Below are 25,626 nucleotides of genomic sequence, written 5' to 3' on the forward strand. Positions count from 1 at the left end.
TCTCTCTCTGATTTTACAATTGGCCACAATGCATTGGTTGCTCTTGGGATTACAGGACGCATTGCAGAAATTCAGTTTACCAAGGAACGACTGCTTTAGTGTTCCTGACAGTCAGTTTCAAAAGGTCTCTTCTCGATCAGAAATTATATGGACAATGGTTGTACACTTAAACATTCCCACACGGGAGGTCGTAAAATATACGCCATGTCTTGACATGTATCGTTTGTTGTGTATATAATAACCTTCCCCTGTGGCATATTTGATGACCTGGCTGCCCCCTCTTTCGGGAGGGGGCAGATCAGCTTGCACATAGGGGGTGTGGCCAGGGGCAGATTTAGGGGTCAAGCCACCCCTAGACACATTATTGGCTGCCGCCCCCCAACCATTCAATAACATAATTTCCCTTTTTATTTTGGAGCCAGTTTAGATGCCTTGAGACCTGCCAAAGCTGCCCCAACCTCACACTACTACCACCTTCTGGACCACAATATGCTACCCATTGTCCCACTCCCATCATTTGCTACATAAAGTATAAAAAATATAAGTTAGAAAGACAAAAAAGAATCACCTGGCCTCTTCAGTCTGGTTTGCGGCGCCACAGGAAGTGCCTCCCCTAGGCATGAGCCTCACATGCCTAGTGGGAAATCCACCAATGGGTGGGGCCAGTGGGCGCTGGGCTTTGCAAAGGCGTGTGCAGGGGTTGTGGGCCAGATCTAAGACATTTGCCTACCTTTCCAGTTGGCTGGGCGGGTCACCTAATTTTCGTGAGCCTCCCGGTCATTCTGGGACTATTTTATGTGACGCAAACCACACGGACATTTAAACAGAGAATGGCCCTGCACCGGTCCTCAATAAATGCAGCATTGCTAGGTAAAAGTTGAAAGGGGACATACTTTACCTTCTCCAAAGCATAAAATCATTGACCATGTTCCACTAAGCATATGTGGGGGAGACAGAGCTCTTAAATTATTAAGATTAGAAACTAGAATATATATATGTGGTAACTATGCACTGAGGACTCTATGGGGCTGGGTGTGTTGCTGATAAACAACAAGGTTGTCCCCCTTGTAGGAATATAAATGTAAGTAGTAGGTTATAGCGCTGAACCCTTATATGTGATTGGTGTTGGTACACTGGAGTGTTGTGAATCAAAGTTTGCACAAATGTTGTAACTATGGTGCCAATATGCACTCTTTAATAGCAGTACAGGATTATATCAATCAATTATATGTTATATTAGTACATCAAGTAATTTTATGATTAGATATAGAGAACAGATATATACAAAAACAGTGTGACTAAATGGTGGTGGTATAATGCATTAACAAACCTAATGTTGCACAGAAAATTTCCTTTTTTGTGTCACCAAGTCTGTTAATGCGAACTGTTAAATGAGCTTTGTCATAATTGGGTAAGTTCCATAGAAAATGTAAATCTTATTTGGGAAAAGTGAGTAGCGGTGTCCTGCTTAACTAGAAACTGTTCATGCACCTTTATCTGTAGCCGATCCAATGCAGTTTAATACAGTATAATACACACCAGCTGTTCCTTTTCTGGTAAAGGGCTTTGAGTGGAGCTGATTAGGTTTCAACAGGGACTCTGTACCCCCATCCACAGGTGCTGGTTACTGCCTCGTTTAGGTTATGGTCTGGAGGTTGGGCATGCTGGTGCAAACTCTTGTTAGAACCCACTACCATGTGCCTCCCAATACAGAGAGTTACCTGATTCCTCCATGTGCTTGATTCATCTCCTCCACCAGTTATTGCTTCCAGGTCATGTGACCGTGATGAGGGCTTGCTGGGATATCACTGTGTGGGCTTTGGTGGGACTGGTCAGGTGATGGTTGAAAGTGTGTACTCCAGTGCATTTCAGCCCTTCAGGAACTGGCATATTTAAAATGGGTGCAGTGTGTGCAATGCACACGAGCCCATGAGGTCCAGGGGGGCCCACACCACACACCCTGCACCCATTATTTGTAATTCTTACCCTCCAGAGTCCCGCAGCAAGAAGCAACACTGCAGGAATCACTGGAAAAATGGTGTGGCACTATTTTCCCAGTGTTTTGCGTATACGCAGCTCTATCATTTTCCTGGAGATCTGCACATGCGCTCTAGACTCAGAACAGCGCTAGGGTCCCCTATGAACCCTAGTGCCCAGAGTCACAGCACTGCCGCTGGCTAGGGAGGAGGGGGCCCAGAAGGAGCCTGCACATGGGCCTCCTCCTCTCTAGATACACCCCGGCATTCAGGGCCTTCCACTCGGAGAATGGTGCAGGGTTAGCCGAGATGGAAAGGGGTTAAGACACCATGTTGATGCACGCCTTCCTTTCAATTGGTTGTGAGCTTCTGTGAGTTAATTGGATAGTTTCCTGTCAGTCAGTCTTTCTTCCATATGATTGGTTCTTTCTGCTCTGTCCGGGATCCTTCTTGCTTATGAAAATATTTTGAGTTATACTTGCATGCAATAATTTGTTGATACTTTGTGTAAACTGCAGTGGAAGTTGCTAACATAACTGTTTACACTGTAGATGTACATTAAAAACGAACAACTTCGTGAGAACAATGTATTCACATCTGTTGCTGTGTTGTCGGGAAGATAGCTTTAAGATAGTTTGTTACAATTGATGACAATTTTCTGTCAGTCAGTGGGCAGTTGATGTCAATCTATTGTTTATTATTCGTGTTGTTTTTATGAATTTGTATCACATGCTGATAATAGTGTTAATTTATAATGTGTTGTTGTTGTTTAGCGATCTATGATCTGCTGCTGCTAACAAAATCACCTTCATTTTAATAGAGACAGATGCTTGATGTCCCCCTGACTATAAGTGTGGTTTCAGAAGTGTGTATTCAGATGGGGTGCTACTTGTAATGTGTTTTGTTTCAGGTATAAAGCTGGAACACAATGGGCAAAGGGTTGATAGTATTTAGAGTTACATATCATAGATTAAACTTCATTGTATACTGTATATTCAACCCTTTTGGTGTTAGTGTGTCCATATTGATTATGTATCTGAGTTCTTCTTTGTTGATATGTTTGATGTAGTCACCTCCTCTCCAGTTTGATTTTTACTTCCTTATGTCTAGTTAATTTGAGTAGAGTGTGGTCACTTTGGTGGAATTGTTTGAAGTGTGCTGACAGTGGTGTTCTTCAGAGCTCTTCTTGATATAGCTTATGTGTTCAGTGATCCTTGTTTTCAGTTGCCTGATTGTTTTTCCTATGTACTGTTTGGGGGATGGGCATTTGAGGATGTAAATGACTCCTTTACTGTGGCAGGTCAAAGTACTCTTGGTGTTGACTACAATGTTGTTAGATGTGGACATCACTTTGTACTTCTGCTTCTGGTAGTGGTGCATGCTGCACAAGTGTCACAGTGCTAGAAATCCCCTTCTAATCTATTTCTTTATCTGTATCTGCTTACATGGGGCGAGGTGGTTTTTGAACAGTTTTTTCCTTATATTAGGTGCTTTTCTGAAGACCACATTTGGTTTCTGAGGTAGTTATAGTAAAAAATGCCCAGTAAAAGTTAATTATCCTTTTTATTTGGTTAGCCTTAATGGAGAATTTTGAGATGAAATATATATATATAAAATTTGTTTTCATTGTGTGATCTGGTTTGTGTTTATTTCACTTTATGATATGCATCTTTTATTAGGTTGTTGTATTGCTTTTCAAGGAGTTGTGACCGCAGTTTATGTTCCTGTGTCTCAAAATCAGTTAATCTACAGCAATTCCTTCTTATCCTTTTGAATTGTCCCACTGGGATGCTGCTCAGCCATTTATGGTAGTGGCCACTGGATGCTAGAATGAAGCTATTTACATTGACTGCCTTGTAGAATGTTTTAGTGTGTATTTCATTGTTGATGATGAATATATTGAAGTCAAGAAATTCTAATTGTGTTTGCTGAATTTAGTAGTGAATTGTAGGTTATGTTTATTGTTGTTAATGTAACGTATGAATTGATTTAGTGAGTCTAGAATTCCACACCATATGCAGAATATATCATCCAACAAACCTTGACCAAAGGACAAAGTTTGCATAAAGCTAGCCATTGGACCAGATATATTAGTCCGCCCAATGGCTCATGAAAAGATTAGCATAGCTCAGCGCAAACCTCGTCCCCATTGCTGTGATTGTTGTTTGGAGAGAGAAAGTGTCTTCAAAACCATATGTAGTTGTGGGTCAGTATGAAATGGATGCTGCTGGTAATGAAGTCCTTTTGTTCCAGTGTCATTTCTGTGTCAATTGTTAAGTAGTGATGAATGCTGGCTAATCCTAATTTGTGATCTATGACTGTGTACAAGGATGTCATGTCACTGGTAACCAGACAGATTTCCTTGTCCCATTTCCCCTCCTGTAATTTGTTGAGTATATCAGTAGTGTCCCTTAGATATTACTTTTTTGCTGCCACGTGTGGTTGTACTGTAGGTATGTGTACAAATATTAAGATAAATTGGAGATCTGTGAGTTTATGCCAGATATTATGGGTCTGCCTGGCAGATGAACTCTGTACTGTGTAGCTCTTGTATCACAATCTTGTGATTAATTATATTAGTCAGTAATTTTATAAGGTAACTGGGTTAGCTCTTTCTTAATATAACACTATGGGGGGAATTCAACGGGATGTAAGATTTAGCCCGGAAAACACTTGGATACCTTGCACCCAATTTTGGATTACCATGGTTATGCTCACTCTTGATACCCACAGTATCCAATTTAAACCCTGCAGAGCATGAAAAAAGTAAGACACTCACAGTTCCGGTGGTCTCTAGTGGTATCCGGTGCTCCCAGTGGTCTCCCCTCTATCTTTGCATTGGGGAGATGACTGCTGGGAGGTGATGGGGCTGCTGGGAGATGCGGTTCTCCTAACTTCTGTCTCCGGGGGGCAGGGGGGGGGGGTTAACACACTGGGGATCAGACACACACTCATACATACATGTAATCAGTGAGTGATGGACAGAGTAGTTCTCTGCATGTGAACCACCCTGAAATCCCAATGTTAGTTTGGTGGAGGTATTATATGAGGTAAGCTTGTTCACTTCATATATGTGTATGTATATATATATATATATATATCCTTGACAAAAGGGTTGGTAAGACCCTGAAATGCTGGCTGTTATGACTATGATGCTTAATACACTTTATTGAATCCAAGAAAGACTCTGAGTGCCACCTCCTCTACTGTTCTGCTGTACATCAATTTGAGGAGAGCACCTGTAATAAATATACTGTATATTTATTTAGCTTGAGTGCTGAACTAAAAGTGCACATTTTGATCAAACAGTTTACTTCTGGGTATGCATTCTGCATATCGACAATCTGTATGTTGACATTCAGGACATAGGCTGCAGTTTGCCAGCAGCAGTATACAAACTTAAAATGCAACGTAAAGCATTTTACTGGTGTTAGCAGTATAACTATTAATGCACTGTTTAACTGTGGCAGTATTGTTACAGTTATACTGCCGACAATGTTAAAATGCTTTAGGCTGCATTTTAGCTTTAGGAGCATTATGTCAGTACACCAACAATATCCTCCTTATCAAGATAATGATTGTCGAGCAAGCGTATGTATTCCTTCCTTAATTAAGATATTCTATTACACAGAAATATAACATAATATACAGTATAACATTCTCCTCTGTAGATTACATAAAGAGGAAAACTCTACTAACCATAATTTACAGAATGAGTTTAATTATGCCTTATATTACAGAAGCTCATCCATTATAAGCAATGGCATCAGAACTGTTTATCCAGGATATTAGGTACAAGAGTTTAAAAATATATTTCTAACACTTATTTATTATTTCAGATACTTATGTCACATGTATATTTTATAATAATGAAAGATTAGTATGTATTTATTATCTTAAAATCTGAACAATATCAAAAATCCTGTATGCCCAGGGAGTTTTGATAATAGGGTTTTTGCATTATACTGTGAAAAATGTCCAAATGCAAAGTTAAACATTCCATAACACAATAAGTCATTTACTACTGTGCATGAGTTTATAATCACATTTTCAACAGGGGATATTCAGTTAGGGAGTATAGGGAAACAGTATCAAATGGCAATTTAATTGGTTCAGCATTAGAAGATAACATACAGTATGATTATACTATTTCAGAATGTCAAGTAAAACTGAATTATGCCATATCTCTGTAAAAAATATATATTTGTTTCAAAGAATAAAACTGTAGCCATCTGCTACTGATTAAAATGTCAATGTATAAAGCTATAGTATAAATACAGTTTCAGCTAAAGGTGCTTATGGGAATTCTTTCATCCGTCTTCAATATTTGCAGGTCTAATTGTAGAACTCTTTATCTTGGAGGGCACACGGGAAATATCCTTTTAATAAAATTAATTCTGTAGGTATGGCATGCTATTTGTTAGCCATTTTGATGACATAATTAAATAAAATCTGAAAATAATTGATTATGCATCAAAATGAGTCTGTTATACGTTAATATGGGTGTGGTATAAAAAATCTACATTCAGAAGGTTGAGATTAAGAATGTCAACACCAGCATATCAACATGGACTGTAAATCGACATTCAGAAATTTCAACATGGTTAAGATATTGACTTATTAATCATTTCATAATTTAACATTTCGACATCAGGATGTCAACATACATTTTTTTGCTTACAGTATTGTAGCCTAACCCTAAAAATAAGCATCAAGTGTTTTTACCTACATATTGTATACCACATTTACACTTTTTCAAATAAATAACACTGCTTTATCACAGTTATATAAACTTTTGATATCAAACGTCAGCATTAAAACCAAAAAGGTTGATCATTTTTTAAATGACCGTTAACACATCTCTTGTAATCAAATTCCCATATTCCCATAGTTTTAAGCCAAGTGAGACTATTATTTTTCTGTTCTCACAAAAGCATGTTTCCAGTTGTGGGAACTCTGTGCGATGTAAAACAAAAGCCCTTCTCAAAAACCTCTTCCGATTATTTATATATCCTTAATGACAATTTTCCCATGGTTTTAAGCTAAGTGTGACTACCTTTTTGTTCTCACAACAATGTAACATCTATGTCTAACACCAAGGTTTTTGTAATAATATTGAAATCTCATGATACTGTATTCTGAGGAACTGTAATGATTTGTGAAAAATTTGATTTGATATCCATTGGTTGATTTTGCGTTCTTTATCATGAGTTGTTCCCTAGGCTATTATGCTGCTTTAGTAATAACTCTGTGACACTTGAAATGTAAGCGCTGTCTAAAACCATTTTGCACATTTCTCCTGTAAGATGACTCAATGGGGTAAATTTACTAAGATGGGAGTTCTATTTAAGATGGGATGTTGGCCATAGAACCAATCAGTTTCCACTTTTCTCATTTATATAGCACCTTCTAGAACATAATACCTGGAATCTGATTGGTTGCTATGAGCAACATCCCATCTTAAATAGAACTCCCATCTTAGTAAATTTACCCCAATGTATCAAGATGATACAAACTATCCTGTCAGAATACCTGCGTTCATTGTCCTGGAGTGGCAGTATTATCCAAAATATGTTTCTACTGTATTTAGCAGTTGGATTTCTAAATATATCAAACTAGACTTCTTGAACTTAATGAATTATTGTATGACACAATTTTTCAGATCCCACAGAAAAATTACAGTAAACCTCATTACTAATCTTGCCACATACAGAAAATGTTTTAGCAGATTATTGTCAAAGAAACTGAATATTCTAATTCCTTCCATGCTGTCCCTTTTAAAGACTGTCAACAGAATATTTTAAAAAAGAGCTTCTGCTTTGCATAGTCTTCACAAATCTTTAGATCTTGTCAACATAAGAGAGTGTTAGTGTTGGTCTACAATCAGTCCAAGTTTTCATATAAATTTTTTGATATGGCAATGATCACTTTGACATGTAATGACTGTTGCTATGGCCTCTGACCACTCCCACCAGTGTCAGTGATGTCACTTCTAGAGAGTACCGGCATAACACACATGTACAGTCTCCAAGCATTTCTGTTATTTCCCATACTTACTTATCACATACCACCTCATGATGAAAATAAAGACACTCCTAAAAATCACCCAGTAATGACATCACAGCATTATCCACAAACAAAAATGTAAAAAAGTATAGAAGAGAAGAAGCAGGTAAACAGGGATGCTCAGGCCACATAAAGAAATAAGACACACCATTGGCGGGATGTAATGGTGTCCGAGATCGCTGGAGATGCAGGATGCCGGACGATCTAGGACATTTCTTTAAAGGGGCAATCACTTACAAGACATGGGTTTGCCTTGTAAGTAATTGCCCCTTTAAAAAACATCTTGATGCTTGACCAAAAAATGGAATGATGATGGGACAATTGTTTAAAATGTTCAGTGTTTTAAAATGTTCTTGAGAATTTAACAAAATGATATTACACATACATTAATATTGCATTTTCTATATAGGACATTTTTGAGAATATGCTGTTTTTTTAACATGTTCTATAACAGTAGATAAATATGTATACATATAATCTTTGGGTATCTTTTCATCTTTTTGCTGATTTATCCATATGCGAAACATGCGATAACCCAATAATGAAGACCTCCTTTATATTTGCATCACACAGTAGGGTATGTGGCCACTTGCTTGGTGTAATAGAGCAAATGTCTGTCTATATGATGACAAAAAAGACACAACACTCACTGTTCACTCTATGGCTTATTTATACTGCTGACAGATTTGTCTTTAAATGCAGGAATAAATGTTATTCAGGCCTAAACCAAATTGCATGAAGTGTAGCTTATCTCAAAGACAGATATTGCAAAATCAATTCCTCGCAGAACACTCAGACACAGCTGCACTGATGAAGCTATGTACATTGGTATATGTTCTGATGTGTATTTGTGCAGGCTCACACGTGACATAGGCACTTAAATAAATGTTGTGTCACTTTACTTCCCAGCAAGTTGCATTATTTCAACTGTTCATATGCAGCAAAATTCTTACACACTGAAAGCTATGCTGACTAAGACACTGCTGGCGCTTATGACTCCTTAAGTTAAGAAAGCCAGGATGGGTGTTGGAGGGGGCATGTAAGCCATACGTGCCTACTCTGTAATGCTCCTCCCCAGGAGAAGACCAGATAGGAGAAGCAGCTGGGCCCTTTGGAGGGCGTAATCCCCCCCCCCCCATACAGAGATGCGATTCTCAACATTATCTTCTTATCCTGCCCACTTCACTAGGAAGCAGGCGGGGTGATAGAGGATTACCCACTCTTCAAGGGGTCTACCCAAAAAATTGTGAGTCTCCTGTATCTTCCGGGAAAGCAGGTATGTGGTGAGCATACCCAAAGTACGTTAGCGGCATGTTCATGCAAAATGTGTTTCCTGATGACCACAAGAAAGATGCATGTACACTTGTTTGATGGTGGATCACCTGCAGGTAATAAAGTCCTGGTAATGCAAAGGATTATCAGCAGATACTTCTGATATGGTCTTAGAATATCAATGTTGCTATTGCAATATACAGTATTTGCATTATTACAATGATATTAGCAATCAGCCTTCTGCAATAAAGCATATTTCCAAATGTTCTTATAAAGGGAAACCTTACGTATATGTGAATTGCCTTGTACATAATACTTTAATACTTTAATTTGTCTTTGCTTCATAGTCTACTGTAACCTGGTGAATGCGACTTTATTACATTAGCATTGTTCAAACATGTTCTATATTGTATAAGCATGGGGATAATCTTAGTTATACAAATAAAAACCCCAGTGTGAATTTTTATTGACTTTATTAATACAAAACATTAATAATCATAAAAATAGTTAAAATACAAATGCACGTAAAATAAATTATGAATGCAAATAGAAGGAAATCTTTCCTAATCAGCAAATGAAGTTAGTTCATTGGAGCAGTCCAATTAACTTAATCACTCAACACGAGACAGGAGAATATCCACCTGGTAATTCCACAGCATGAAGTATAGGAAATAGAAGTTGTTTCACCCCTCTAATATCCACATGCACCAATAGTTTTTGGCCATAGATAAAGCTAAAAAGCAGCATTATAAATCCTTGGTTAGTGAACTAATCACAAGAATTGTCTCAAGAAATAAATAAGAATGTTAACCGTATCCTCCAGCAGAACATAAAAAGTTAGGGCTGAATTCAATTAGCCCAGAGCCGGCGCTAGCCGCTCAGCAGCTCCTGCAAAGCAGGGAGGCGCAGGGATGAAGAGGCGCTCTCGCTGCTTTGCTGCTGCTGCTGGCTGTCGCTGCGTCTGTCACACTGTGGCAGACGCCGGCAGCGTGAAGTGCAGCTCAGGCTCAGTCCCTCCGACTCCCTCCTCTTCTCTCCTACTTCTCATCCCCACAGCCGAGCCGACCTATACGCGGGGTGCGCGGCTGAGGCTCAGCCATGGAGATAAGCCAATTGCGGACCGGCAGCCAATCAGGTGGGTGGAGACTCATTTGAAATAGCCGCTGACTGTACCAGTAGAAGATCTCCGTGACGCCCCGCTCCTACTGCGGTGTAACTGGCCACATATGGGGAAACTGGCCAGCCAGCACCTGTGTGTGGAGCGGAGATCGCTCCTGCTGTTGACTGCAGTGAGCATTTGAGCACCCGCCGCTGCTGCAGTATAGTCAGCTGAGTTCAGGAAGCCCTCCTAAACCCTAGCCACGTGTCACACAGTTCAGCTGCAGGTCCTGGCACTGGTAAAGAGCAGTAGTGCAGTTCATATGGTTTCTAATTTATAATTGATAAGCTTATGGCCAGATGACCATTTAACAACAATATCTAAAGACTCCCCTACACTCACAAGAGGAGTCACATGACATCACATGGTAAGTGCCAGGACTTTATTTTCACTTTGTATTTTCAGCTATTTTTGCCACCTGTATCCTGGATTCACACCTCTCTTCCCTATTGTGTGTCCACGCCCCTTCCATGTGAGACCACACCCCATTGACACACACCGTCCCTTTAATATGCATGGGAGGGCGCAAATGTATTGTTTGCAGGAGGGCGCCGAATACCCTAGCACCGGCCCTGAATTAGCCCCATTAAGTTAGCAGGGGGGGTAACAGGTGGTAGCCTTTGGCTTTATCGCCTGAGACTATTTTCACCTGAACACCTGTTTAACACCCGTCAACTTAACATGTTAACCTCCTAGTTATCTGGGTATTTTTTTTTCTTGTCTATCCTCGGGGGATCAAGTACAGTATAACCCAGTAAATTACCACGGCTAATTAAATTAAGTATAGTAAATTCAGAGCAATAGCATCCCTCTAACAAACACTTTAGGAATGAGTGTAGCAGAAGATGGCAAAGGCAAGGTTATAGTAAAAGTTACAACAATTACAATACCTGTGCAAAAGTAAGGCAGATATCTTACCACCTCTTGCCAATACCACAACCACTGGAGAGGAGAAGTTCATTTGCTAGATACAGTTAAGTGCTACCCCAGAAAATTATCCAATGCAGTGGTGCCTTGACACATTTTTCTGTATATACTAACAGTTTCTTTAGAAGGCAAAGTACTGCATGAGAAATATTAACTTCAATAAAGAATTGACACCATGTTTTTAATATTTGTACATCTATAAGTTTATTGTCATGTAGTAGCACTGCATCTAGATACAGTATATATTAGAGATGAGCAGTTCGGATTTTAGGAAATCCGAGTCCGTTCAAACTTCTCAGATCCGAGTAAATCCAAGCCCTGGCTCGGGTTTCACCGCCATGCTCGGATTCTAACTCGAGGCAAACTGCCATCCTCCTGGCGTCGGATTCTCACAGGTATTGGCTTCTATAAAAGGACCTGGGTGAATCTGCGCCGTTTCACTCCAGTCGCGCTGCTGTGTGCTGCATTCTGCTCTGCTGTGTCCATCAAAGTGGCTGTGCTGTGTCCATCTAAGTGGTTGTGCAGTGTTCATCTAAGTGGCTGTGCAGTGTCCATCTAAGTGACTGTGCAATTTCCATCTAAGTGGCTATGCTGTCTCCATCTATTTATCTTAAATCAAACAACTTACAGGATCCAAAACAGCATGGATTTACTGGTTGGCGGTCATGCCAAACAAATCTTATTGAATTTTTTGACTCTGTGACTAAAATAATAGACCAAGGGGGGAGCTGTAGATTTAGCATATCTAGATTTTAGTAAGGCATTTGACACTGTCCCACATTGCAGACTGCTAACGCTTGGGATTGGATTATGAAACCGTAAAATGGATAAGAACCTGGTTGCAGATAGGAAACAGACAGTTGTAGTAAATGGAGTGCATTTATGGAGAGAAATGTTATCAGTGTGACATTGCAAATTATGTCATTTTAGGTTTTTTTGTCATTTGAAAAAACAAAACAAAAAAAGCAAAACCGGTCACAGCATTCAGCAAAAATGGACAACGAATTACAACCAACACCATAAAAAATGGTCCGACACATATCTCTAGTATATATTTTGGGAGTTTCTATTATTCCTTTGGTTGGCTATTGTGTTGCTTTTTGGTGAGTCTCTACAGCCATTGGACAGCTACTTTCATTTTATGCATTTATTTTCATTTATACTTCCATATTGGTTTTATATTGCTTATAGGTGTTTTTTTAGCACCTGAATATTTTATATTCTTTTATCAGTGATGTGTTGTCAGGGTAGGCAGAGCCTCACCTGTCATACTCCAAGAGTTCTGACTATAAAAATTATTAGAATTATACAAAGAATATATTTATAACTTCAAAATATCTTCTTTGTCTATTCTAATAATTTTTATAGTCAAAACTCACTGTATTTGCTGTGCTCCGCTGCTAGGGGGAGAGATGAAAAGTAAGAAAGTGAAGAGCTGAGCACCACAACCTATAACACTGGAGTTAAAAGGATCAGGGGGCGCAGCAGTCAAAGCTACCTCACTGAGGCTGCAAGTATGTCAGCTGGGGAGCTGGAGGGAAACTCCACATCCAGTTCATACAGTTCTTCTCAGTGATGCTGGTTGCTGGAGTCTAAGTGCTTGGAACAATACCAGTCTCCTCCCACTGAACCAGGCACACGCTGTCAACCATCTTTTGTATGCGGAGTACTGCAGCAATAACAAAAGGTCAGTGCTCCCATCTCCCCAGGCCAGTGCCTAGGGTCTCTCCCTTTCCCTCCCTAACTAGCCCATTAGCCCATCTCACTGCCCGTGCCCTCCCCACCTAGAATCCCCCAGCCAAGCCCTGTCACAGTGTCATCATCTCCCATTCAGCCCCCTTCCATGCCCCTCTCACAGCCCTTTCCATTCAGCCCAGTGCCTCCTCCACTGCACTGTCCCTCCTTCCAGCCCATTGTCCCCCTCATATATCACTCCCCTCCCCAGTGCCTCCCCAGCTGTTGACCACACTGCATGTTACTGTCTTTGATATGCTATCAGGGCCGGTTCCGGGGGTTCTGGCGCCACGTTTGGCATTATGGGACGTGGCTTCGTACAGAGGGCGTGGTCATTTACGCCCCCTGTACAGACTGAAATGATGTGCGGTGCACGATGACGTCATCGCGCACCTCACAGCAAAGATCCTCTCCACGAAGGGAAACTAGACGCGTAGTGTCTAGTTCCCTTCGTGGAGAGGACCTTTGCTGTGCGGTGCACGATGACGTCATCGCGCACCGCACAGTAAAGGACCTCTCCACGAAGGGAAACTAGACGCGTACGCGTCTAGTTTCCCTTCCCAGCGGCAGCAGGGGGGCAGCGGGCATCGGGGGGCACACAGCAGCAGCGGATCTTGCCCTGGTGCGGCGCCCTCCGGATGGCGCCCTGCGCCCTCCGGTAGGCGGCGCCCCGGGCAAAAGTCCTGCTTGCCCGTGGCAAGATCCGCTACTGTATGCTATATTGCATATGGACTTTTTATTTTTACTGTAATTAGCATTTACTACTATCTGTGAAGCCACCCCTCCCGGCAAAAAGCAAGATTAGTAAAATGCACCTTTTAAGGGTGCATTTTGCACATGTGATTTGCACATAACTCAAATACATGAGTGACTTAATAAATACTGTTACCTACCATTGTTTATCATCATATAAATATCACTCTAGTCATGTTCTTGTCTCATATAAAAACTTTTAGCTGATGCAAATGCTAGCATTGAAATTGATCTTATGAGAATAATTATTATTACTTGACATTTTTCTGCATTATTTGACAAATCAATTTGCCCCTTTGTGTGGCAGTACGGCGGTCATATTTATCAGTATTTCCCTTGCCTGACAGCTTGCACCTCTGCCAATGTGTTTTTCCATATTCTGCATCAATGTTATGCTGATGTGAACTCCCTTATTTGTCTGAGACCATACTGTGCATGCATGAGTTGGCTAGTGAGTTGAAGCTAGTCCAAAGCTCCTGCAGGGGAAGGATGATTAAGATTTTTGCTGATTATGCTCCCCCACCCCAGATGTATAATACTTTCTTAAGATTGTATTATGTTTGTCAGCCAAGCTCTGCTTTATGTTGTTTGATAAATTGATTACACATACCATAGACAAGCATGGGGGGTCTTCCAGTTGACCGGAAACCCCCCTTCTCCACAGCCTGACCGGTGGCCACTACTTTCAGTATAAATGGCAGAATGTAGCTGCTGCACATGCCCGATAAAAGCACACTTTCCTACCAAGTCTGCTTGTGTGTGTTTCTGGATCATGGTACCAGAGAGAGAATGTGGCTAGTGGCTTACCATGATCAGTGGGCCTGCATGTCTGAAGTACTGTATTACATAAACTGCACTTTGGGGTGGATTATAGCTTGTTACTTGCTATTATGCATCCTTCATAAGCTGGCAACAAATGCTCTGAAATCAAACATTTGGAAACCCCCCTCCAAAAATCCTGCATTTGCCCCTGCACACAGCCTCCATAGCTTGACAAAGGTACCAGTAGCAAAATGAAAGATTATGCATGGTTCGCGTCTTGATAAATTTGAAGAAGCAGTAATAACCCCTTTCTCTGTCAAAACCATAGTAAAAAGAAATCTTCTTTGCTTGATAAATACGAGGTGTGGCTATTAAATAAGGAGACTGATGCTACAGTTAATGTTTAATTATATTAAGTACATTTTAGCTCTCATTCACTTCTCTGTACTCACCTTTTGCATCTATACACCACTGCATTTTTATTTTCTATTGGTCAAAGCCGTGCTTTAGATCATTATCTGTCAGCTGTCTCAACAGTACAATCGTTTTCTTCCTTACCTCAGCAACTTAGCAAAATGGTTTCCCTTGAGCACAGATTTAAGTTTAGGGAAAAGAAAGTAGTCACCCGGTGCTAAGTGTTGCGAGTGTTGCGTGTTCTAGCACTGCAATCTGTTCTCATCCAAAAACAGCTCCACAGATAGGGCTGTTTAGGCTGTTGTGTTGTCTTGATGGAGGTTGAAACCATTTTTCCACAACTCTGGTCTCTTTTTGCTGATTCTTTCCCGCGAAGTTGCTTGAACAATTTTGTAGTAATGTTGATTCACTGTTGCGCTTTCTGGTACCCAGTCTGCCAAAATAACTCCCTTGATATTAAAGAAAACAATTAACATGGATTTGAATTTGGATTTGCTTTGACGATGGTGTTTTCCAGTGCATTCACTGGTGTTTTGTCTCAGGATCATAATGGAAGATCCTTGTTTCATCACACGTAATAACTTTATCTAAAAAAAAAAATTAATTTGTTGCTTGAATTTGTTCCAAAATTTCTGCACAAATTTGCTTTTCATTTTATTTCTGCTCGCCAGTGAGAAGCCTTGGAACCATCTTAGCACAAACTTATGTCATGTTGAGATCTAACAGTTTCTTTGTTGATGTTTACTATTTCTGTTGTCATTCGGATGCTGAGTTGACGGTCAATTCGAACACTTTTCTCAAGTTTTTGCCACAAATTAATTTGTTTTTGATGTGCAAGGCATTCTATAACCTTCCTCATTTTCGACATCCTCATGACCTCACTAAATCTTTATCTTTTAAGCCACTGAAACACATGTGCTCGTGACATAGAATCTGTCCCATAAGCCTCAGCATATGAAAAGATTCAGTGGGCATTTTGTTCAATTTACCTAAAATATTTAAGTTAACACGTTGCTCCACTTTTGAACTAAGCATTTTTATGACGCACAGGAAAGACTTCTCCGAACTCTGTGACAGCAAATTATCTGTTATGTAAATATCCTGCAATTCTTACTTCAACAGCTTTTATGTACTAGTGTTCTTCCACTCCAGCCCCTACTCCTTTTAGCATGTCATACACTGTTCACGTGCCTATTGCCCAGATAGACTAGGTGAGGGAGCAGCAACATACAAGAGCAGCATCATGTGGCAGAATTGGGCTGAATGCTTTATTGACTCTCATGCTGAATGCTAATTAATTATTTTGACAGGTGTCTCATATTACTGATACAATCTAGTCCGCATATGCCAATGTGAGTTGACATCAAAGGTTTATGCCTCAACCATAGTTGAAAGACAGCTGCATGACAAATATACTTGCCCCTTACGTTTTTTAGGGTGCTTCACTGCTAAACTGCTTTTTCATCTCTCAGTAGACCTCACAAACTGCGTGTTAACCTAAATATTGTTCATAATCTCAAAAACTTTAGTTGATCTAGAGGAAAGCAAAACCCTATAAAACACAATACAAGTTGCCCTGAGACAAGAAAAATTCCTTCCTGACAACCATACTGGCCATTGGACAATTCCATTAAACAACATACTGTCACAAACTCACGGATTGATGTTGGATGCTAACTCGTACCTTGGGATTGGCTGAGTCCCTGAACAGAGGTGCATATTCTAATGAGCCAGTGGTGTTCAGCAGGGACCCTGCAAGGAGGTTTGGTCTCTGCTGCATCTGACACATAGGTCACGGCTCTCTGTCTGAGTTCCCAGGTACAGAGGCTGGTCTACACAGGATCAGACACTAATAATATGCTGATAGGCTTATGGACACTGGGACAGCAGACAATGTTGGAGACAGATGGCAGGAACAAGGAACAGAGCCCAAGAAGATGGGTACCAGGAATTAAGCATGGAGGCAAGGTCCTCCAACATAGCACGCAGTCTGATTAATGTCTAATGCCTTTGCGCAGATGAGGAGGGGGCATCAACAGCCTCCATTTGTGAAAACAGAGGCATGTCTACACCGTTTAGGGGTAAGGAAGAGGTCAGGAATCTCTGTCCATCTGCGACAGGCAGCTTGTGCCTGATGGTGTTGCAGTGAGCTGAGGCTGCGATCACTACTGCATAAGGAGGCATCTACTTGTAAAATCGCTGCTGATTCCTTGGAAGCAGGAGCGATAGCCACTCCAACCACATCTGAATCAGTCTCAGGGTTTCCAGGTAGCACAGTACAGACTGTACAATAGAGAAATTGTTACTGCTGGTAATTAGAATAACATGAAACAATACTTTGTTAAAAAGCAGAGTTGATGTCTTCAGATATTACTGGCTGTAATTGCAAATGAAATTGTTATTATTTGTCAGAATATATTTTGGTGAATATCCCAGTGGATATGATTCTGGAAGATGCTTTTATGGGTCTTTAGTTTGGTTCCTGTATAATCAAGTTAAGCAGGAGCAGATGCTTCTTCTTTAGACCCTTGATTATCTGTGTTAGCAAACAGTTTTGAGGCTCTCATGGGTGTTTTGTCAATAGTGCTGACAGGTATGACAAAATCCTCGACACTAAGTGTCAGTCAAATACTGTATGTAGCACATGTTGACTAGATCTTCTGAAACATACCATCTGTATCTATTCACTGTTCTGTAAAATAATGACTGCAGCAGGATCTTTCACTAGATTCCCTAGGCCAGCATTTTTGCCCTCATATATTCTAGGTGGTCCCAAGCAGTAGGTAGCTGTCAAAAAACAAGCACACTGAACCAGATTATTGGGCACTGAATTATACAAAATAGACACCATTGCTGAACTCAATCCAGGAAAATGCATGTTAATTTAACAGACCAGAAAATATTTATTTGTTATTTTTGTTTGTTTGTTTATTATTATTTAAATATATCCTCCCTTTAAGGTAGGTACACACTAGGCAATATGCTCCGTGAGCAACATCGCCTAGTGTGTACCCTCCCGGCCCGGGCCGCCCCGACGGCGGGCATACACACCGTGCAATATCACTAGCAATATCACACAGCGACGTCATGCCATGGCTGAGCTGTACATGCAGATTTGGATGATAAATCCAAATTAAGCTACATGCACAGCTGACACCGAGGTTCATTAATGACCCGCAGGGCCGCGTATCGGCCATCGTCACCTTGATACACACTGGGCAATATAGTAAACAATATCGCTCAGGAGGGGGAAAATAAGCTATATAATTTACTATATTGTTAAGTGTTATGCATCTTATGACTTGAATGGCCGATATATTGATGGTGTATTGTCCAGTGTGTACCAGCGATATGTCTGTTAACTACGTCATTCACAGAGATATCGCATTAGCCCTGCAGCACAGCAGAGGGGTTCTGAAGGTCAGGCTCAGCAAACTTTGGCTTACACAGACTGGCTAAGGGCAGTGCCCGATGGTCACAATGGTAATCCAATGCTCCATCTTCAGAAGCAGCACTTGGTTCACAGATGCATGCAGGAGGCATCTATTCCTACATTCATGCATTTTAATTGTATAGTTTTACACAGCCACTTTCTTGCAGCTGTGTAATACCAAACACATCAGAATCAGGCCCTGTGTACCTGGATAAACCATGTTGCAATGCAAGGGGTTCAAATCATACTTGCCTACTCTCCATTGCAGGACACTCACAATTTTCCGTGCAGTCGCCCGCACCCACGGAAGAGTGGCCATATCTCAAGAATTCCAGCAGGAGATTATACATTAAATTGTCACGCCATGTAGAGGAGCGGGGGTTAATGACATGTATTTGCATACAGCCCACAAATACTGGGCAGCTTTATTTTTATTTAGATTTGAGTCTGGATACACCCCTCCCATACCTAAATCTCTCTGCACCTTTTATATCTGCATCACATGTAGTGCAACATATGATTTCTGCTTTCCTCTCAACTCCCTTTTTTATCTTAACAGTGTGTTGTTACACCACAAAATGTACAATGATTGCCATTAGATCAAATGTTACTGTATCATTTTAACTACATTTACAATGATTGTACTGTCAGAGATGTTAATAAAGACAAATGTGCTAAAGTGATTAAGCATTTTATCTAAAACTAAATTGTTGATATAGTTAAGTTTATTATGTTAAGATTAAATAGTTTATCAGTGATGCAGCATTTTTAGTTTTGGTTTAGTTCATTATGTTACAATTAAATACAAAAGTCTCATTACTATTGATGTGGCATACTCCCTCCTCCATGCAGGGGCATAGGGAGGGTGGCTCCGGTGGAGCTCAAGCTCCAGGCACCTTAAACACTGGAAGGCGCACCGCAGCCCGACTCTGCCGTCACCTACTGCCCGCAGTGTGCAGCTCACAGCTCAGTAACAGCCTGAGCTGCTTCCTCCCTCCGTGCTCCTGAGTCCTGGGTTGTGCGTGTGACGTCATGTCATCCCATCGCACATATGACGGGTGGAGAGTGGAGATGCTGTGGCTGAAGAGAAGAGGAGAGAGGAGCTTGGTGTCTGGACCAGCGCGCCAAGCATTAAAAAAAAACTTGAAAAGAGTTGCGTTCTTGCTGTGCCTGCTGGCCTGCGGCTATTTAGTATTATATAAGTTTTATAAAAATATAGAATGTGTCCACGGTCAACTTGTCTAGTTTTCTGCGCCTAGGCACAACATGATTTATTAGCATAGACCCTTCATCTATTGTTCTCAACTGCAATACAATACAGAGAAAAATACAGCAGGGGATTAAGTCATTACAGCGGGGGATTAAGTCTGACTGGCCAGTCTCAGTTAATACTATTAAAGGTCAAGATAAATGTGGACTCATCTGTATATATATATATATATATTATATATATATACTCATTAAAGGCAGCACACCAGTAGCTAAATTTAATATTACCCATTTAACATTACCCGGTGCCCTCCTAGGTGTCCTCGGTCAGTCCCCAACATACAATGCAATGAAGGCATTAACCGGGAATGAAGACGCAGACACAGGCAGATCTTATCCACGTTTTGAGACTTTAATGTCTTGTCATCAGTACCCTAATGACGAAACATTAAAGTCTCAAAAACGTTGATAAGATCTGCCTGTATCTGCGTCTTCAAAGTGATGCCTTCATTGCATTGTGTGTGTGTGTGTGTATATATATATATATATATATATATGTACATATATATATCTGCCACCTGTCTGTTTTAGTTGGAGTGCCTCACCATCATCTTTTGTGTGGGCACCCAGATAAGTATATGTTGCATAAGTGGCTGTGTCGGACCTGCCCGTATATATATATATACAGGTTGAGTATCCCATATCCAAATATTCCGAAATACGGAATATTCCGAAATACAGACTTTTTTGAGTGAGAGTGAGATAGTGAAACCTTTGTTTTTTGATGGCTCAATGTACACAAACTTTGTTTAATACACAAAGTTATTAAAAGTATTGTATTAAATGACCTTCAGGCTGTGTGTATAAGGTGTATATGAAACATATATGAATTGTGTTAATGTAGATACACTTTGTTCAATGCACAAAGTTACAAAAAATATTGGCGAAAATGACCTTCATGCTGTGTGTATAAGATGTATTTGAAACATAAATGCATTCTGTGCTTAGATTTAGGTCCCATCACCATGATATCTCATTATGGTATGCAATTATTCCAAAATACGGAAAAATCCCATATCCAAAATACCTCTGGTCCCAAGCATTTTGGATTTTATATATATATATATATAAACCAGGAATATGGGCACAAGCGACCAATGGTGTCTATAGTGAAGGAACATAAAAGATTTTTTTATATAAAAAATGCATATTTATTTTACACGATATAAAAAAATAGTAATACACTTTTGTTTAAGAAAAATGCTCAAGCATAAAAATTCATATAAAATGGAAAAGGTTAAGGCTAAAAAGAAAAATAAATATAAAAGTACAAGGTACACATCGATTTGTAGTATATGTGTATAAAGTGCTTATCTTAGGTACAGGAGGTTGGTCTGGGAAAGGTCATGGAATGTCCAACGCGTTTCGTCCTTCAGGACTTCATCAAGGGTAGTGTGGCATTGGGACAGGGCTCATATTTATACCTCTGTCAATTAGAAGACTATGTGTGACATCACTTCCTCCCACAGTGATGCTTAGGGAAAACAATAATCTTAGTATGTTTCATATTTGAATAAAGTGGATGTGTGTGATATAAGTGTCTAAAATAAAGCTAATTCTTATCACCAAGTTACAAAACGAGTGGTTTGGTGAGTGTAATAGAGTGTTTGTTCACGAATGTGCTGGCAACATGTACTTCCGCCCCACTTCCTGTGGTGTGGCGGGCTGTTCTGCGCTTGCGCCAGCTCTTGTATTCAGACTCAGGTGCCGGAAGTCGCTTCACGGCCCATCTGTGCTTGCGCCCGCTCCCGCGTTTGGTGCCAGGTCCCGGAAGCCACGTCACTTTCGCCGGATGCCACGTCCGCGTCATCTCATCACGTGTGGGAACCCGGAAGCCCTGTATGCCGTGGAACGCATTCTGGAGTCGGAACTCATCTCTGTCAAGCCGCGTGTCACTTCCTTTGGAAATTCCATTCAGCAGATGATATCCGGAGTTTAATACAGTCTTGAGATGCACGTGAACCGCAAATGGTGTTTCTGACAGCATTCTTTCAATAGTGGGTCCCGAGTAATCACCTAAAACAGTGGAAAAATAATATCCCCTATTCCCAGTTCCATAGAATTAGAAGGAATTGCAGCGAAATAGAGGAATGTGATGACCAACTTGAGAAATACGAAACAGATTCCTGGATAAGAAGTATCCTACCAACATTCTCGACGAGGCGATCACCAAGACAAGAATCTTGGAGAGAAACGACCTTCTAATGTACAAGAACAGGGAAACGAAAAAAGAAACCACTGCTTTCATTACGACTTACAGTAGACACGAGAAAATCATCCGACAATCAATGAAAACCCATTGGAACATCTTACTGATGGACCCTGTTTTAAAAGACATACTACCACCGCAACCTGAAATCATTTTTAAGAAGTCCAAAAATCTCAAGGACTTAGTGGCACCAAGCATGCTGAGATCTGTGACCAACAAGAAAGAACCCCTTGTCAGGTGTGTAGGTAGTTACAAGTGTGTACACTGTAATATCTGCAAGTATTTACACCCAAATCGGAAGACTTTCTCTGCAACAGGTGATGTGAAGGAATTCAAGATCAAAGAATACATGAACTGCAATTCAACCTCTGTGATTTACCTTCTGGAATGTGATTGTGGTAAAAAAATACATTGGGAAGACGAAGAGACAGCTGAAACTAAGGATCCAAGAACATGTTCGGAACATTAAAAATAAGGTGGAAACACATGCAGTTTCCAAACATTTCCTGTCACACCATAACTCTAATCCTGAGGCCTTAACATACAAGGCCATAGAACATGTTGTACTCGGCGAAAGAAGTGGCGACCTGGCGAATCTGCTATCCAGAAGGGAAATATTTTGGATATTCCAATTGAGGACGATGCATCCGGCTGGTTTCAATGAAAGCTACGAAATCTCTCCTTTTCTTTAAATATTGATTTCCGCCACCCCCCCCCCCTCCCCCTTTAATAAACACTGTGGTGTTTGGGAATGGTATTCTCATTTCTAGGTTATATTTCAGTTGTGAAAAACCTCTGGTGAACTGGTGCTAAGTAGACTACAGCCATACCAAAATGGAACGCCCACTCTCATCCGATCGTGGAAGCTAAGCATTTTATGGGCCTGGCCAGTATCAAGGAGGGTGATCTCCGGAGAAGACTAGGTGCTGTAGAAACAGTGCATGCACATGAGAGTTCCTAAACCAGTGAAACAGCTGTAAACAAAATACTTTATCACCATTCACTCACACATCCCCTAAACACCCTTGGGCTTCACCTCTTTCTCATGATGAATGGATATAATTCGATGCACTACTCACAAGAAACATCAACGTAGCACTCACACTCTCTCATAAATTAATAATAATAAGAGACACAAGAGACTTAGCACAGGCACTTTAATTTTTATTAATTTTTATTAATATTTATTACTTATGTAACTTTTGCAATATTTCTAATTGAAATTAATACATATCTGGTTATAAATAGTCTTTTTTAAAGATGTCCATGATTCTCTGGTAATGTATATATTTTTCCATTTCCTCCATATGTCTTCCGGGACAAAGACTGGCATAACAACAAACTATATATTCATATATTGGCACTCATTCCGAGTTGTTCGCTCGCAAGCTGCTTTTAGCACACGCTAAGCCGCCGCCTACTGGGAGTGAATCTTAGCTTCTCAAAATTGCGAACGAAAGATTCGCAATATTGCGAAAAGACTTCTCTGTGCAGTTTCTGAGTAGCTCGAGACTTACTCTGCCAGTGCGATCAGTTCAGTGCTTGTCGTTCCTGGTTTGACGTCACAAACACACCCAGCGTTCGCCCAGACACTCCTCCGTTTCTCCAGCCACTCCCGCGTTTTTCCCAGAAATGGTAGCGTTTTTTCACACACACCCATAAAGCGGCCAGTTTCCGCCCAGAAACACCCACTTCCTGTCAATCACAGTACGATCACCAGAACGAAGAAAAAACCTCGTAAAGCCGTGAGTAAAATTCCTAACTGCATAGCAAATTTACTTGGTGCAGTCGCACTGCGGACATTGCGCATGCGCATTAGCGACTAATCGCTCCGTTGCAAAAAAAAAATAACGAGCGAACAACTCGGAATGACCCCCATTGTTCAAATGAAGAAGTCACAGACACTAATCCTAAAAGAAACAGTGATTTAACATTGGGACCCACTATTGAAAGAATGCTGTCAGAAACACCATTTGCGGTTCACGTGCGTCTCAAGACTGTATTAAACTCCGGATATCTTCTGCTGAATGGAATTTCCAAAGGAAGTGACGCGCGGCTTGACAGAGATGAGTTCCGACTCCAGAATGCGTTCCACGGCATACAGGGCTTCCGGGTTCCCACACGTGACGAGATGACGCGGACGTGGCATCCGGCGAAAGTGACGCGGCTCCCGGGACCTGGCACCAAACGCGGGAGCGGGCGCAAGCGCAGATGGGCCGTGAAGCGACTTCCGGCACCTGAGTCTGAATACAAGAGCGGGCGCAAGCGCAGAAGAGCCCGCCACACCACAGGAAGTGGGGCGGAAGTACATGTTGCCAGCACATTCGTGAACAAACACTCTATTACACTCACCAAACCACTCGTTTTGTAACTTGGTGATAAGAATTAGCTTTGTTTTAGACACTTATATCACACACATACACTTTATGCAAATATGAAACATACTAAGATTATTGTTTTCCCTAAGCATCACTGTGGGAGGAAGTGATGTCACACATAGTCTTCTAATTGACAGAGGTATAAATATGAGCCCTGTCCCAATGCCACACTACCCTTGATGAAGTCCTGAAGGACGAAACGCATTGGACATTCCATGACCTTTTCCAGACCAACCTCCTGTACCTAAGATAAGCACTTTATACACATATACTACAAATTGATGTGTACCTGGTACTTTTATATTTATTTTTCTTTTTAGCCTTAACCTTTTCCATTTTATATGAATTTTTATGCTTGAGCATTTTTCTTAAACAAAAGTGTATTACTATTTTTTTATATTGTGTGAAATAAATATGCATTTTTTATATAAAAAAATCTTTTATGTTCCTTCACTATAGACACCATTGGTCGCTTGTGCCCATATTCCTGGTTTTTATAACACTTTTTACAGCAGCTTACCACTGCTGTTTTTATTTAGGGGCCTGCTGACACCCTTTGTACCAAGGGAGTGTAATTTTGGACATATATTGTATATATTTGTGACGGATAAATTACCACAAGTGGCGCTATTTTTTCTTTTTTATTACATATATATATATATATATATATATATATACCATTCATGGGAAGATGGAATTGATAACACTGATTGAGTGTTTAGTAGTACAGGAAAGAACCACTGGTTTTGGGTGAAATTATCTTTCAGTAATGCAGATGTCCATCTTCTATTATATTATGCACCAGGCATTTCAGCTAATGTATCATATACTGTACTCTGCAGCTCTGTTTTGTTCTTGAAAGCCATCTGTTTTCAGGTTCTTATTTGGTGTTTTTGTTGTGTCAGGAACAGGTGTAGAAAATGTTGCAAACAGAATAAAACATGACTAAAATACAATTAATAAAAATCTATATTTAGCTCACAGCATAGTCCTCGAAGTCTTTTCACCCATTATTACATGTTTTTAGTTACCAGACAAGGGCATAGCTACCATAGGCAAAGGGAGTGCAGCTGCTATGGGGTACACAGCTGAGAGGGGCCCACCTTCCTTGTCACAGTTACATGTGTTATATACAAGGGCATAGCTACTATAGGTGCAGAGAGTGCAGCTGCTATGGGGTCCAGAGCTGAGATGGGTCCACCTTCCCTGTCAAATTTACATGGTTTATATACATTTTTCACCACTGGGTGATACATAAGGGCCCATACAAATGT

General features: G+C 40.6%; 1 protein-coding gene and 1 pseudogene across 1 annotated transcript in view; both read left to right on the top strand.

Moving 5' to 3' along the window:
• SEMA3E (semaphorin 3E) overlaps positions 1–25,626 on the top strand; it is a 283,348-nt gene that overhangs the window by 65,677 nt on the left and 192,045 nt on the right. The window lies entirely within an intron of this gene.
• On the top strand, positions 22,791–22,909 carry LOC134937705 (5S ribosomal RNA; annotated as a pseudogene).

This window comes from Pseudophryne corroboree, chromosome 6, assembly GCF_028390025.1.
Source record: "Pseudophryne corroboree isolate aPseCor3 chromosome 6, aPseCor3.hap2, whole genome shotgun sequence".
In the NCBI taxonomy this organism is placed as follows: Eukaryota; Metazoa; Chordata; class Amphibia; order Anura; family Myobatrachidae; genus Pseudophryne; species Pseudophryne corroboree.